Source organism: Ahaetulla prasina, chromosome 2, assembly GCF_028640845.1.
Source record: "Ahaetulla prasina isolate Xishuangbanna chromosome 2, ASM2864084v1, whole genome shotgun sequence".
Lineage (NCBI taxonomy): Eukaryota > Metazoa > Chordata > Lepidosauria > Squamata > Colubridae > Ahaetulla > Ahaetulla prasina.
Window position 1 is genome coordinate 274754834 of NC_080540.1, and position 17379 is coordinate 274772212.

Genomic DNA, 17379 nt, shown 5'->3' on the forward strand with positions numbered 1-17379 from the left:
CTACAACCAACCTGAATTTCCTTTGTGGATAAAAGACTTGGCTGCTACAGTTCAAATGCCTGCCGAGTTCCCTATCTCTGTCAGAGATGGGAGTCCACTTGTCCATAGGCCATTGCCGGGGCAGCCAAGAATTCACAGAATAATTCCTTCACACAGTCCAGGCCTTAACTCAAAAACAACCAATCCAAAGTTCATGCTTTGTAGTTTTTTTCCGTCACAGGGGCTACAGAGCAACTCCACCCGCTTTTATCCCCTGTGGGGTGTGGCTCAGTGACTCAGCACTCTCTGGGCCTGCCACACCTCTTCCTTTGCTGCGCACGCTTCTCCTTCCGACGCTGCCTGAGATCAGTCCAGGATTAATCCTCCTCACCCTCTGTCGGTGGGGGATCTGACACGCCTTCTTCCTGGCCTTCAGCTGGCACCTGTGGCGTTGCCAGAAAGGAGGGACCTGGAGAGGGAGGCCTTGTCAGCTCCTCCCCCTCACTCTCAGAGTCATCCTCCTCCAAGAGGATAGGCTCAGGAGCCGGAGTCACAACAATACTGGTCTTCTCTGTCATCCCATTCATCAGATTACTCTCTTGGCAAAGAACTTATTTTATAGTCAACAGATAGAACTAAGGTTGGAGAATGGGGACAGAACAAACAATGACAATTATTTTCCTTTGATGCCGGCTGGTAGATTTGTAGGCAAAGATTGTTTCCTGCCTTATTTCCCAATTCTTTTTTCAAAGTGTACAGAATAACTTATTCAGCAGACAGCAGAGTTGTATGCATATGAAGTAAGAGAGACTTAGAAAAGCAGGGAATTCTAAAGGTCAATGCATTTTCAACCAAAGGTTTCTAACCTTTGCTACTATTTACCCATGAATTTAAAGTTCCATTAAAAAAAACCCCTGAGACAATCAACCAATCATAAAGAATTTGTTTTTGATGTGTTATTTCCACAGGGTTATTTCCAGGTGTAATAGATATTTATGTAGTCAGGGCCTATGCTGTTTCATTCATGGAAATTTCCTTGATATAGACGTAACTGGGAATGATGGTTGAAGACAGGCAATTTGGAAAATTTCTGAATTCTTTTTCCCTAGACACTACAACTCATGTAGTCCCAAAGCAGTTTTTTTAAAAAATGGGTTATTTTAAATGGGTTATTTCTGAAAGCAAAAATTAGGTAGTTAAATCTCTCTTTTGGTTCATGGAAGCATGATAATGAAAGGGATTTCTCTTCATCTTCTATTCATTTAAATGGAAATTATGTTCAAGTGAGTTTTTGTTTGAAAATTGGACTTTAACCACTCAAAAATTGATCCAGTGATGCCCTTAACCTTTGCAGCTTTGGTATTCTGCTATGAGACAAGAATGAAATGTAGTCATTTGTCTATTCTACTTACTACCAATATATTTAGTTTCAAAGTATGTATCATCATGACCATAAACTTTGAAAATAGGAAAGATAAGGTGAAAATAGATAAAGATAAACAAGGCAAGAAAAGTAAGTGATTAAAAATTAAACATGTGCACACATCTCTTATGACACCAAGCTGGCAGGAATAGCCAACACTCCAGAAGATAGGCTCAAGTTACAGAAAGATCTTGACAGACTTGAACATTGGGCGCTATCTAACAAAATGAAATTCAACAGTGAAAAAAGTAAGGTTCTACATTTAGGCCAAAAAAACAAAATGCACCAGTACCGTATATGTGGTACCTTGCTCAATAGTAGTACCTGTGAGAGGGATCTTGGAGTCCTAGTGGATAACCATCTAGATATGAGCCAGCAGTGTGCAGCAGCTGTTAAAAAAGCCAACACAGTTCTGGGCTGCATAAACAGAGGGATAGAATCAAGATCACGTGAAGTGCTAGTACCACTTTATAATGCCTTGGTAAGGCCACACTTGGAATATTGCATCCAGTTTTGGTCGCCACGATGTAAAAAGATGTTGAGACTCTAGAAAGAGTGCAGAGAAGAGCAACAAAGATGATTAGGGACTGGAGGATAAAACATATGAAGAACGGTTGCAGGAACTGGGTATGTCTAGTTTAACAAAAAGGACTAGGGGAGACATGATAGCTGTGTTCCAATATCTCAGGGGCTGCCACAAAGAAGAGGGAGTCGGGCTGTTCTCCAAAGCACCTGAGGGTAGAACAAGAAGCAATGGGTGGAAACTGATCAAAGAAAGAAGCAACTTAGAACTAAGGAGAAATTTCCTGACAGTTAGAACAATTAATAAGTGGAACGACTTGCCTTCAGAAGTTGTGAATGTTCCAACACTGGAAATTTTTAAGAAAATGTTGGATAACCATCTGACTGAGATGGTGTAGGGTTTCCTGCCTGGGCAGGGGGTTGGACTAGAAGGCCTCCAAGGTCCCTTCCAACTCTGATGTTATGTTATGTTATGTTAAAAATATATTGTCAGTAATACATTGTGTCAATGGATTTGGATTCCCTCTCTAACATCAGAAGGAGCATTTTTGTTATGGACTATGAGAATAACTTGAGGAACAGGAGGAAAAGCTGCAGCCAAGATAAGAGAAATCTGAGTCCAAAGCAGAAATGTAATTTGAGCAAGTGTCTCGTAACTGACCCTTCTTAGTTCACTTGTAGATAAAGGTGTTGTGGTCTGCCAGCAGCCTGCGGAGCTGGCAACAGAGTCAGACAGCAATGAGGCTGAGGAAGAAGATGGGCCAGTCCTGGAGACTAGGGAAGGCCCGGATAAAGGCCTGGATGAAGGCCTTCATCGGAGGCAGAGGCGGGGCCAGGGCCATCAGGGAGTGAGGTCCATACTCCAGAGCCTCCAGAGGCTGACAGTAGTGAGGCAGAGGAACAAGAGGAGCCTGTTCCTAATGCACACATGAGAAGAGCTGCCAGGAGGCAAGAGCAACTAAAGCAGAGAGGATGACTTGGGAGTAGGGCCAAGAGATGATTGGCCCCTCCCATAAGGCTTAAAAGACCAGCAACGGCATTTGGGCTGTTTGCCAGAAAACAACATTGATAGCTTTGTCTTGCTGCATTTGTTTCTTATCGGCGTCTTCTGAACTTTTGCCAAGAAAGGCCTTTGGCAGTTGACCTAATTAGACCAAGGTTGGTGATAAGACTGAGGAATTGTGTTGGGAAGAATTTGTTTTGATTTAGTTTGAACTACGCTGAGAATGAGTTAATTCTCAGCTGTTCTAATAAAGTTTGTTTATTTTTAAACTGACTGGGTTTACTACTACCTACTTGGGCCTGGGTCACAAGAAAAGGCAGGACACTGTGGAGGCACTTTCAGTTTTGCAAGATAATATCAATAGCACTTACACTTATATATCACTTCACAGTGCTTTACAATCCTCTCTAAGCAGTTTATAGAGTCAGCATATTGCCCCCAACAATCTGGGTCCTCATTTTACCGATCTTGGAAGAATGGATGCTGAGTCAACCTTGAGCCAGTGAGAATCAAACAGCCAAACTGCAAGTAGCAGACCTACTTGCAGAAGTAGCCTGCAGTACTGCATTTTAACCACTGCCCCACCATAGCTAATAATCAGAATAGAGCTGGAAGGGACCTTGGAGGTCTTCTAGTCCAGCCCCGTGCTCAAACAGGAGACCCTATACCATTTCAGACAGGTGGCTGCCCAGTCTTTTCTTAAAAACCTCCAGTAATTAAGCACCCACAGCTTCTTAAGAAAGCTGTTATAACTCTATATATAATAAAAGTATTTTTACTATTCATAATTTTGGTTTCAAAGCTTGTTGTACTTCCAAAGCCTGACAATTATAATTTGTATTAATGCTTTTTTTCTTTGTTAGACTATTTCAACTTATTGCTTGTTTTTTTCACTGTATTCTGCCATCACCTTTTCATTGTAAAGTACAGTACCTAACAATAAGAACCCTGTTAAAAATCTGCAGTTGAGATTTTTTTTGAAATAGAACAAGAATGCTCAGTTTGGGTTTTATGTATACATATATTCCATTCATCAATACCTTGATGAAAATGCAAAGTATTGCTGGAGCAGCTGTTTTTGTGTTTTGTACTTTCCTCCAGTCTATCACTAACTGAGAATGAGCTCAGTTAAGTAAGATTTACTGCCATTGGTTCACTTCTCATCATACCCATCAAAAGAAAAAGAAGTTAACAGTGCTTAGATATGTTCTTTAAGGAGTACCTGACATGCAATCTCTGTCTCTACCTTCACGCATCTTCATCCATCTGTCTTCATTTCCACTTTCACTTTCATGGCCATCTTCATCTCCACCTCTATCACATTTACCAAGCACAGCAGTATTCACAAAGTGGTAGTGGGGGGTGTGTGTGTCAAAAAAAATCAAGAAGGTGACCATGGACCATGTACAAAAGGAGTGGACCCCTGATTGAATGTCCATGGCTGCCATCTTGTTTCTCCCCACAGATATCCCTGTCAACCACTATGCCTTCTTCTTCCTTAATGCTTATAAAGAGAAGGATGACCTGAATTGTGACGTATTTGGGTGTCTATGAGTATTTTTTTCCTAAGTTCAGTAGCAATAGCACTTAGACTTACATACCACTTCATAGTGTTTTACAGCCCTCTCTAAAACAGTTTACAGAGTCAGCATATTGCCCCCAACAATCTGGCTCCTCATTTTACCAATCTCAAAAGGATGGAAGGCTGAGTCAACCTGCCAATGAGAATCGAACTGTTGGCAGAATTAGTCTGCAATACTGCATTCTAACCAGTGTGCCACCACAGCTCTCAAAACATCTGAGCTTGCAGACACATATTTCCCTGATATAATATAATTCCCTATCCTCAAATAGGTTCGGAAGAGAGCAGGGAGATACCCCTATTTTCATCATTCAGAAATCTTTCCCTTTTGATTCTGAAATCTTTCAATTTTCTTTCTAAATGTAAGCAATGGAACCTAAAATATTTATAATTTGGAATTCATTAGTTCTCATTTTACATACAAATAGAACAGGGGTCTCCAACCTTGGCAACTTTCAGACTTGTGGACTTCAACTCCCAGAATTCAAAGCAAAGCTGGCTGAGGAACTCTGGGAGTTGAAGTCCACAGTCTGAAAGTTGCCAAGGTTGGGGACCCCTGAAATAGAAGGTTTTATGGATTTTGATATTTGCCTTTTTTGCTTTTTGTTTCTTTTCTTTTTCATTTTTTTTGGGGGGGGCGTATTTACTTAGTGACCTTTCCCTAACATATTGATCACCATGAATATAAGAAGCTTAATAAATAAGAAATTAAGACATAAAATGTAATCATGTTCTTCTACCAAAAAGTCAATTTGTTTCATGATGTTTCTGAAGTTATTCAGAGCAGTTCACAACTAGTTCCTCTGAAGAATTTGAGGCAATGAAGCTACAAATCTTAATGCCTAATTTTTCAAAGCCTGGAATGTAATTTTCCATCTTTCTTCGTGACCTTTAGCTAAATATTGCAAATGCTCTCCAAGAGCCACAACTTGTTTTGTGCAGAAGCTGTTCTAACCTTTCAAAGCATTCTTTCAATAAATATAATATTTTTCAAATAAAGATTTGTTATAAAGACAATAGAAGATGAGAAAGAAGCAGACTGGAAAGAGGAAAATCTTGCATCCTAAAAGAAAATCTCTCTCTCACCATCTTTTATTCCCATTCAGTCAAGTATTTGTTCTCAATAGTAGCTTATTATTTTCCATTAACAGATTTTAGACAACATAAAATGGTAATAAAGAAAACAAATACATGTTAAGTATCTAGAGTGAACATTTAGCTAAGTGGATGCTTTTATATTGCCAATATTTTTCTTCACATCACAAAAACAGATGCTTGCGTTGTAACAGAGGTCTTTCTTTGTTTCCTCTGTCTCTAGGAAAATGGAGAAGAATTTCCTAAATTTGTAAGAAGTAAAACAAGATAGTTTCTCTCCGAGGTTAAAATAGAAGGAAACTTTTCCCCGAGGAGAGTCTGTAGGAGGAACGTAAAAAACAAAAAAGGCAGCCCTGATTGCGTGATTTAAGCACTTGGTATGCAACCCAGGGGTGAAATACTACTGGTTTGCACCAGTTCGGGCGAACCGGTAGTGGCGGTGGTGGGTGTTTGAAGAGCTGGTAGCCGTGGCAGCGCAAGGCTCTGCCCACCCACCCAGATGTCAGTACTTCCTGGTTAAAACCAGGAAGTAACCTGTTTTTTTCCCTCTGCACATGTGCAGAAAGCTTTCCGCAGGGTCCAAAATTGCATGTTATGCACACGAGTGGAGCACGCACATGCACGCGGTGCGCACACTTCTGAACCAATAGGGAAGGTAAGTAGATTTCACCCATGATGCAACCCATGTAAAAACAAAAACAAAACAAGCACAAAAGGCAGGGCTTTAACTGTAGAGGTTTTATTTAATTATATACTGAATTTGGGTACTGTCCATTTCACAGCTATCTTCTTGATATTTTTACCCCTCTCTTCTGCTCTCAGCTGCCCTTGCTTTGAAATGGATATGCAAAAATACAGGTTTGCCAGGTTCACAGGATATGAGTTTCTATATACCTTTTCCAAGAATTATCATTGAAACCAAACACCTGGGATGGATAAAAGGTTGAAAAATGGATACATACAAGGATGAAATCAGGATAATTGGATGAAACAAGGTGCATGGTCTCATACAGAGTAATCATACAGAATGAAACCTATTTAGATGAAGACCAGCAGGTAAGGGGACTGTGAATGGAAGTTCTTTATACAACCACTTTGCAAAAATTATGGAGAAGGCACACTCAACACTTATGCAATATAGTGCACTGTGAACTTGATCATCAGTGTATTACATATTCAGTTTGGTCTGGTTCATGTAAATAGACTGTTGGTGGGAAAATGACAGGCTGGATGTAAGGAAAGACTGTGCCAAGTTAGGGCAGCAGGTGGTGAAGAGTATTCAGGCGCAGAATTAGGGTAGCAAAGGATTTGGGGGAAGGGAAGTGTGACATGCTTGGGGTTGCCCTTTCTCCCTGCTGGCTCATCATGTATCCAGACATCTATGTTGTAATCCAAACAAATGTTTTGGAGCTTGTCTGTGTTAGCTTTAGTGATAAAAAGAAACTGGGGAAGTATTAATTTATATTCCCATAGGAAAGCTTCTTTCCCTAGGGACAGAAGGAAGAACTGTTGGACTGAACTGGCATCAAGGATAAAGTTGTAAAAAAACTGCTTGGACATAACTCTTGGGTACGAATTGAAGTTGAAGCTTGAAAAATGACCGCCAAGTAAAATAGAGTAGACAGAAGATGGATGTCAAAGATGTACTATTAGTTTTAGGACAAAGAGAATTTAGCTTGTGATTCTCAAATGGACTGGCAGTTTTTATACTTCCGAAGGCGTGTTAGTTCCGAAGTGGTTCAAAATCCATGAAGCAGAGTTAGTTACGATAGAGACAAGATCAGAATGGCATGAAGAACACAGAGAAACAAAGACAAACCAATACTCAGAGCATAGAATGGATGCCAGAACTTACCAATCAACGTCATTTTGAATTATGATTTTGTACTGTAAAGTACTAGCTAGGTCTCCTTGCTTGGTGACAGCTGCAAATTTGATAATACCCCCTCCATTCCATTACATTAGGTTTAGACAAGAAAAAAAAAGGAAGGAAGCACTCAACAAGGAGTTTCATAGAGCTATTAAAAGAGACAAGAATTGGTGTTGCAACACTACCTGTAAAGACTTTGAAGATTGAAATAGACATGGAGAAGCTGAGAAAAACAAAAGATATGTGCTTCTGCCCCTGCCTTATAGAATACCCTTCCCCTATCAATCTGGCAGCCCCCCACCCTGTTAGACTTCCAGTAGTCCATTAAAATCTGCCTCTTCTACCCAAACACTGGAGTAAAGGGGTGGAACCTGTGGAGCAGGGGTCTCTAACCTTGGTCCCTTTAAGACTTGTGGACTTCAACTCCCAGAGTTCCTCAGCCAGCTTTGGCTCCTGCTGTGGAGGGTTGCTGGCAGGGGTGAAATCCAGCAGGTTCTGACAGGTTCTGGAGAACTGGTAGTGGAAATTTTGAACAGTTCAGAGAACCACCAAGCCACACCCATAGAACCAGTAGTAAAAACAAAATTAGATTTCACCACTGGTTGTTGGGGTATTTTTGACTGAGGAAGGAAGGAAGGAAGGAAGGAAGGAAGGAAGGAAGGAAGGAAGGAAGGAAGGAAGGAAGGAAGGAAGGAAGGAAGGAAGGAGGAGTTTCCTGAAGATGGGCTCAGGCATGAGTTTGAAAGCTCAGAAGAGTAAACCTCTGGTCTAGTTACCAACCCAGATTTGGTACACATATATTTGTCTTCATTCATAAAAGATCTCTGAATTAGGAAGTTCCAAGTACAAATTGGTAAACTGAGGCAGGGGTCTCCAACCTTAGTCCCTTTAAGACTTGCGGACTTCAATTCCCAAAGTCCCTCAGCCAGCAAAGCTGGCTGAGGAACTCTGGGAGTTGAAGTCCACAAGTCTTAAAGGGACCAAGGTTGGAGATCCCTGAGCTAAAGGACACCACTTAGAAAAGACTAAGGAGCATGAGACATTATTGCTGATCACCACTGGATAATTGAAAAAGCCCAGGAATACCCCAAAATAGCCAGTTTGGTTAGCACTAGCTTAGAAATCAGAAAACTGTGAGCTCTAATTGTGAACTTATACAGGAAAGCCAGTTGGGTCACTTAGGCCGGTTACTCATTCTCAACTCAAGTCGCCTCATAGGAAGAGAAAGGAGTACTAGGTATGTTCACTGCCTTGAGTTATTTATAAAAATATTATATAAAATTTAGAATTTCATTTAGGATATTTTAAGGTAAAAAAAATCTATAAAAGGAAGCCACTGGTTATTTTATTATTATTTTTTTATTTTTTAGATTTGTATTGCTGCCCATCTTAAAAGAAGCCCGGATGGCTCGTAATAATAAAACTATAAAAAAGCATAAACATATATAACAAAAACTAAAATCCTGGTGCCTCAGTCAACCTAATACAGTCAACGTAACCAGTAGTGGGTTTCACTTACGTTCGCTACCGGTTTGGAACTATTAGCGTGTGCGCTTGCGCGGTTGCGTTGCTTGTGCACAGTGCTTCTGCACATGCACAGAACTTTCTGCGCATGTGCAGAGCATCCATGATGATGTCCAGGTGGGTGGGCGGAGCCTCCCATCACCGCCGCTACTGGTTTGCCCGAATTGGGGCAATCCGATAGAAACCCACCACTGAACGTAACCCAACAACCCTACACAGGTTCCAGCCCTTTACTGCAGTGTTTGGGTAGAAGACTCAGTTTTTAATGGCCTTCTGGAAGTGGAACAGGATGGGGGCCTGTCAAATTGATAGAGGAAGGATGTTCTATAAGACAGGGACAGGCACAGAAAAGACATGCTTCCTAGGTGGCAATATTTTAGAGAAGGGACCTGGAATGTCCCTAACTGATCTAGTAAAATGGGCAGAACATGGGAGAACAAACTAGCACCAGTTTAGTAAAGTCATAAAACAAGGCTGCACATCCTCTACTTTTTCATTTAATCTACAGTATATGCTGAATATACCTTAAGGGAAGTAGATTGGAAGATGAGCTTGGTTTACAATTAGAGGAACAGCCATCAATAACCTGCCCCATACTGATAACTACTAGCTGAAAATGCAAAAGATCTGCATGTTCCAGTAATGAAAGACAAGGAAGACAGTAAAAATTGGGCTAATATTACATATTAGAAAGCTAAATTAATGACAACAACCAGTTTTAGAAATGACAATGAAGATTTCAAAATATTAAATGGATCCCTCCCTTTAGGAGTCACCATCAACAGTAAAGGAACAAATAATCACGAAATATGCCATGGTCTAAGTGTCTATGGAGATTCTCAGTCACCCAGAGCTGAAGAAGCTTCTTGGATGAGAATAGAATAGAATAGAATAGAATTTTTATTGGCCAAGTGTGATTGGACACACAAAGAATTTGTCTTGGTGCATATGCTCTCAGTGTACATAAAAGAAAAGATAAAAGTCCAGTTGTTGCTTGAAAAAGACTAACACTTGGTAGAAAAACCATAATGACCTTCGAAAAGATATTCAGATACTGTGAGATGTCTATACCTATAAAGATTAATATAATGCAAGCACTGTGACACTAAATGGAAGTGAAAGTTGGACTTTGAAGAAATAAGATAGAAAGAATATTGATGCTTTTGAACTTAAGATTCAGAAAACTGCTGAGAATATCATGGACATGCAAGAAAAAAAATGGATCATTGAACAAATCAATTCAGCATTCTCACTTGAGGCACCATTGACCAGGCTCTTAGAATTCATGAGTTTTTCTTTGTGTTAGTTTTCTATACGAATAAGAGATATTCTATCCCACTTGACTCCCTGCTCAGTGTAGATGGATAATGTAATGTGATTCCATTTTTAAAATATAACTTAGATAAATCAGACATAGAATACAAAATAGAAGAGAATGAACTTGAAATTCTCTATTTTAAAGAATAGGAGAGATGATGAGAGTAACAGATTTGCTTCTATAGAAAAAGAAAGATTCTGCTCCCAGATCCTTATATTCTGTAGATACTTTGCCCACCACTGAATCCTGTCTTTGACTACAGGTAGTCCTTGACTTACGACCACAATTGAGCCCAAAATTTCTGTTGCTAAGGGAGACATTTGTTAAGTGAATTTCGCTCCATTTTATGACCTTTCTTGCCCCAGTTCTTAAGTGAATTGCTGCAGTTGTTAAGTTAGTAGCACGATTGTTAAATTGAATCTGGCTTCCCCATTGACTTTGCTGATCAGATAATTACAAAAAGTAATCCTGTGACCCCAGGACACGGCAACTATCATAAATACTTGCCAGTTGTCAAGCATCTGAATTTTGATCACGTGACCATGGGTTCCTTTTTTCTTCTATCTGCATCATTTGTAAGTGTGAAAAATGGTTATAAGCAGTAGTTGTTTTACTTACCTTTGCTACCGGTTCAGAATTGTGAGCGTGTGCATGTGCAAGCTTGCTTTGCTCACGTTCACTTTGCTCACGCGTGGCGCTTCTGCACATGCGCAGAACCTTCTGCTCATGTGCACAGTGTCTGTGATGATGTCTGGGTGGGTTGGCGGTGCTTCCTGCTGCCACTACCAGTTCGCCATAACCGGGGCGAACCGGTAGAAACCCACCACTGGTCATAAGTCACTTTTTTCAGTGCTGTTGTAATTTTGAATGGTCACTAAATGAAATGTTGTAAGTCAAAGACTATCTGTATTAGCAAACAATGTTTCCTTAGAGACAATGACACCATTTAAGATGTACAGGAAGGACAGATAGTCTTACTGTACTATGTTATGCTTTATAAGTATGTGTAAGACGGTAAAATAAAAACAACATAAGTACTTATAAATTTACTTTGGGGCTTTGAATATTGCTGTGAAATCTCTTTTCCTTCCACCCCAGCATTAAGTGTCAGCAGTTCCTGGCCAACGTAGTAAGATTGTATATCCTACTGCAGGCCAAGAAACAGAAGGAGTTTGGGTTGGTTGTAATTTTTCATGTAATTTAACTTGCCAGCAATTCAGGCCAAATGAATTAACCTGCTCCTCGAATAGATAATCACCACCTGCCTTTAAGAAGCACTACCATTCTTCTAACAATAATATGATAGTCAATATACCCAAGCATGTTGTTGAGCTATACTGTATATAAAGGCACAGCACAGTGTTTATTTTAAGGTTTCAAGAAATAATTTGTACTTTCTTCTAAAATGGGCAGAGTTGCATTTGACCTTAATGACAATATACATGCAATTGAAAATACTGTATACATGAAATATGTATTGAGATCACTTGGCCCAAGGCATTAGGATAATAAATCTGTGAAAATGGAAAACAAGCAATGCTTGGTTGATCTCAGTAGAGAAGAAACATTTTTAACAGTTTATTTTAAGAATCTTAGGGAAGAATAGGGACCACTGATTCTTAGCATATAAACTATGGGGAAAACAAAAGGGCCTTTTGGGTGTCTTTCTGAAGTAACAAGCTTTATACAAGAATGCTGATCCAGGTAAATTACTTTTCCTGGCATTGTTCTGGAGAAATATCCTAGATTATCATGGTACCCTTGGGCACGTTTTATTAAAACGCATCTTCCTCAAGGAATTGAATGCTTTTTACACAGGCAATATGTGCATATAAATTAGATAAACTAAAAAGGGCTTGTTTCAATGGGAGAAGTACATTACATGTTTTATACCTGGGCAGTTACCGTGTTTCCTTGAAAATAAGTTGTCCCCCGAAAATAAACCCTTCCCCCAAAATAAGACTTCCCCCAAAAACAAGCCCTCCCTGAAAATATTTAACCGCATGCACAGCCGGTCCCTGCCATTTCCTCTGGTTAGGGTTAGGGAGACAGAGCTGGAAATTAGGTAAGACGGCAAGAGGATCCCCGTCTTGCTTCACACCCCCCAAAATAATAAGACCTCCCTGAAAATAAAGCCAAGCGCTTATTTCGGGGTTCACAAAATATAAGACAGGGTCTTATTTTCGGGAAAACACAGTATATTTATAATCATAGGTAGTCCTTGACTTACGACCACAATTGAGCCCAAAAATTATGTTGCTAAGTGAGACATTTGTTAAGTGAATTTTGCCCTGTTTTAAGACCTTTCTTGTCCAGAGTTGTTAAGTGAATCACTGAGCTGTTAAGTCAGTTACATGGTTGTTAAGTGAATCTGGATTCCCCAATGACTTTGCTTGTCAAAAGGTCACAAAAAGTGATCACATGACCCTGGGATACTGCAACCATCATAAATATGAATCAATTGCCAAGCATTTGAATTTTAATCATGTGACCATGGGGACACTGCAATGGTTGTAAGTGTGAAAAAAGGGTCATGTCACTTTTTCAGTGCCTTTGCAACTTCAAATGGTCATTAAATGAACTGTTAATTATTATTATTATTTATTTATTTTTGCATTTATATCCTGCCCTTCTCCGAAGACTCACTTACACTCGCTTACACTATGTTAGCAATAGTCTTCATCCTATTTGTATATTTATATACAAAGTCAACTTATTGCCCCCAACAATCTGGATCCTCATTTTACCACTGAAAACAACTGTTTGCAGTATAGATTTAAAACTAATTAGTTACATGAATGATATAGAAAAAGTATTATACAAGATTTTCCAATGAAACCATCTGATTTTTTAGTACTTTAAATGGGTATACAAATAGTAAATCAGAAGAGACAGAAGTTATTGATATAACACCAAATAGTAAATCAGAAGAGACAGAAGTTATTGATATAATACCTTAATGGAAAGAGTTCTCTTACTGAACCCTAGGGTTGTCATAGGCATTTATATATATGTTTTCTGAGGTTTTCACGGGTGTTTGTATGTAGGTCTTTGGTTGTTCGGGTTTTCTCCCGTGTAAAATTGGAAATGTCTTGGCAACAAATGAGTCCCTAACACGAGGAATGACACCAGACCCACACTCACGAGGTCCACACAGGATGTCACCACCGCACATCCACCCAGAAAGCAGACCCAAACCCACACTGATCATGAAGCACGACCAAGGACCAGAAGCCAGACCGCAGCTGCAACATTAGCCATTTCAAACCCCTCCAATCCATACATGCAGCAGACTGACATCCACTATGAAGATGTAGCACCACCACAAAGCCAAACAACAGCTATGCAGCTCACCAGCTCAAATCCCCCTGCAACACAGACTAAATTGAGCACAACCAAGCCCCCACCCAAACAGGACACACCCCCAGCCAATCAGAGCACAAAAAAACCTCCATCCAATCAGAGCACAGCCAAGCTCCCACCCAATCAGTTCAAACCCCCACTAGCAGTTAAAAGGAAGAAACAGCTGCGATCACACATTGCTCCCAGAAGCACGAAGCTGAAGCCTGAAGATGACGAATGAGACTTCGTCGAAACGTTGCCAAGACATTTCCAATTTTACACGGGAGAAAACCCGAACAACCAAAGATCTACATATATATATATATATCCATAAACTCATTATCTCTTTCTCTGAGTCACATATACAATTACCCCAGAGGTAAGAAACCTTTTCCTTCTCTTGAGGTCTGTTGAGGTCAACATTCTTACAGAGCCCCTGACTACGACATTACTCATGCAAATATGTTAACCTCACTGCTAACATGGGCTACCTCTTGTCCATATCCTCTCATCTTTCTGGGTGACCTAAATCTACCTCTTATTAACTGGATAACTAATGAATGTACAACTGATCCAATCCATACTACACTATACAACGCTGTTACAAACCTAGGTCTTGAACGACTCAACAATTGCCTTGACCTTATCTTCTGCAACAACACAAACTCAATTTATGGACTACAAATTAAAGAACCCTTTTCCAACAGCGACCACTGCATGATTGACTTTCGTCTCAATATACGCCCTTTCATAAATCGTCTTAACAATAGTATTTCTAACTACAACTTCAAAAAAGCCAACTATGACCTTATAAACAACGATATCTCATTTCTGGACTGGCAAAATCTGTTCGCAACCTGTATAACTGCTGAAGACCACTATAGAGTTTTCCTACTTGAAATCAATAGACTCATTAAACTATACGTACCACAAACGACCACCAAGATCAGGAAAAGCAAACTACCCATATCAATAAAAAAGCTTCAATCAAAAAAAAAATTCCTCTGGATAAGAAACAAAAAAGGCTATGTAGCAAATTTCAAAAACCGCTACAGAAATATATGCAACCAAATAAAAACTGAATGCACAAATTACCACACCAAGCAAGAAGAGGACCTTCTGAGCACAAATTCCAATCATGCCTTTTATAATTTTGTTAACAATAAACTTAAAGACTCAAGATCCATCCCACCACTAAAAGATTCTAATAGCAAAGAATGCAATGACGAAACAGTTAAAGCAAACCTCTTCAACATATTATTTGGCTCAGTTTTTGTTAACAGCAATGACACATATCCGACATTCCCAAATCGTACCAGCAATGAGTATGACGACTTAATACATATAGATAATGTTGGAAAAGCTCTTCATAACTTGAAACCATCGCTATCTATTGGACCCGATGGACTATGTGCATATTTCTTAAAAAAACTTTAAACTAATATAGCAGAACCCCTAAGCATAATCTTTGATAAAGCTTTCACGACCAGTTCCCTTCCCAAACTTTGGTCACTAGCCACAGTCATCCCTGTCTTCAAAAAAGGAGACCCCAGCTTAGTTGAAAATTACAGACCAATCTCTCTGTGCTGCGTCACCTGCAAAGTCATGGAATCAATCATCAACCAATCCATCACCTCACACTTAGAAACAAACAACCTACTCTCTAATAAACAATTTGGTTTCAGGAAAAAAATTATCATGTAACTTACAACTTTTCCACTGTAAAAACATATGGACTACAAATCTTGATCAAGGCAAAAACAATAGATGCAATCTACATAGACTTCTGCAAAGCTTTTGACTCAGTAGTACATGATAAACTTCTCCTAAAACTAAAATCCTATGGCATTTCAGGACCCTTTCACAAATGGATATTTGCTTTTCTGTCTAACAGACAACAATTGGTCAAATTTGGCAATGCTCTATCAAATCCTGTTCCTGTCAAGAGTGGCGTTCCTCAAGGCAGCGTTCTTGGACCAACACTCTTCATACTATACATAAATGATCTTTGTGACCATATCTCAAGTAATTGTGCTCTCTTTGCTGATGATGTCAAACTATTTAACACCACAGACAATACATCTACCATTCAAAAAGACCTTGATCATCTAACCGGTTGGTCTAAAACTTGGCAACTCCAAATCTCAACCAGCAAATGCTCAGTCTTACATATTGAAAAAAAGAACCCAAACACTAAGTACATACTTGATGGACATTACCTTACAGATGACCCCCACCCTGTTAAAGACCTTGGAGTTTTCATATCAAATGATCTAAGTACCAAAGCCCACTGCAACTACATAGCAAAAAAGGCTCAAAGAGTTGTAAACCTAATCTTGCGTAGCTTCTTTTCCAAAAACACTACACTACTAACCAGAGCATATAAAACATTTGCTAGGCCAATTCTAGAATACAGCTTGCCTGTCTGGAACCCTCACCACATTTCTGACATCAGTACAATTGAACATGTCCAGAAATATTTTACAAGAAGAGTTCTTCACTCCTCTGAAAACAACAAAATACCTTATCCCACCGGACTTGAAATCCTAGGCTTAGAAAACTTAGAACTCCGTCACCTTCGACAAGACCAAGTTTAACTCATAGAATCATCTATTGTAATATCCTTCCTGTTAAAGACTACTTCAGCTTTAATTGCAATAATACAAGAGCAACCAATAGATTTAAACTTAATGTCAACCGCTTTAATCTAGATTGCAGAAAATATGACTTCTGTAACAGAATCATCAGTGCTTGGAACACTTTACCTGACTCTGTGGTCTCTTCCCATAATCCCAAAAGCTTTAACCAAAAACTTTCTACTATTGACCTCACCCCATTCCTAAAAGGACCATAAGGGGTGTGCATAAGCGCACAAACGTGCCTACCGTTCCTATCCTATTGTTTTTCTTTTCTTCTTCATATATATATATATATATATATGCTTATACCTTTATATAATATAAAACCTTTCTGTGTGATGCTTATATATATTGTTGTGACAAAATAAATAAAATAAAAAATAAAATAAATAAATTCTGTTGAGTCCTGAGAAACATGGAGAGCTTAGAACAACTTTATCAGTTAGCCAAAGGAATAGAAACATGTCGATCTTTTGAAAATAGGCCACAGTCTTCAAAAGGAGATTGGACAGGAATAGATGGAATTTTTAAACCTGATGGGAAAAGTCTGATAGCAGTGTCTTTTTTTTTTTTTTAGAGAACTCTTATCACACAGGCCACTGGGCAATCTAGTATTTTCTATTCAACTGGCAGCAGATTTTTAGGGACTCTATCAGATATTTTTTTGTACCGGGCTGCCTGGCATTATATTATGAGTCCTTCGGGAGAAGGGCGGTTTATAAATCCAATAAATAATAATAATAATAATAATAATTTATTTATTTATTAATTTTTTTAATTTATTTATTTTGTCAAACACAACAATATATATAATTATAAGCATGAAATAACCATACAAATTGAATACAACCAAAAGGAACATTAGGACAGGAACGGTAGGCACGCTGGTGCTCTTATACATGCCCCTTACAGACCTCTTAGGAATGGGGTGAGGTCAACAGTAGATAGTCTTTGGTTAAAGCTTTGAGGATTTTGGGATGAGACCACAGAGTCAGGTAGTGCATTCCAGGGATTAACAACTCTGTTACTGAAGTCATATTTTCTACAATCAAGATTGGAGCGGTTCACTTTATACTTGATAC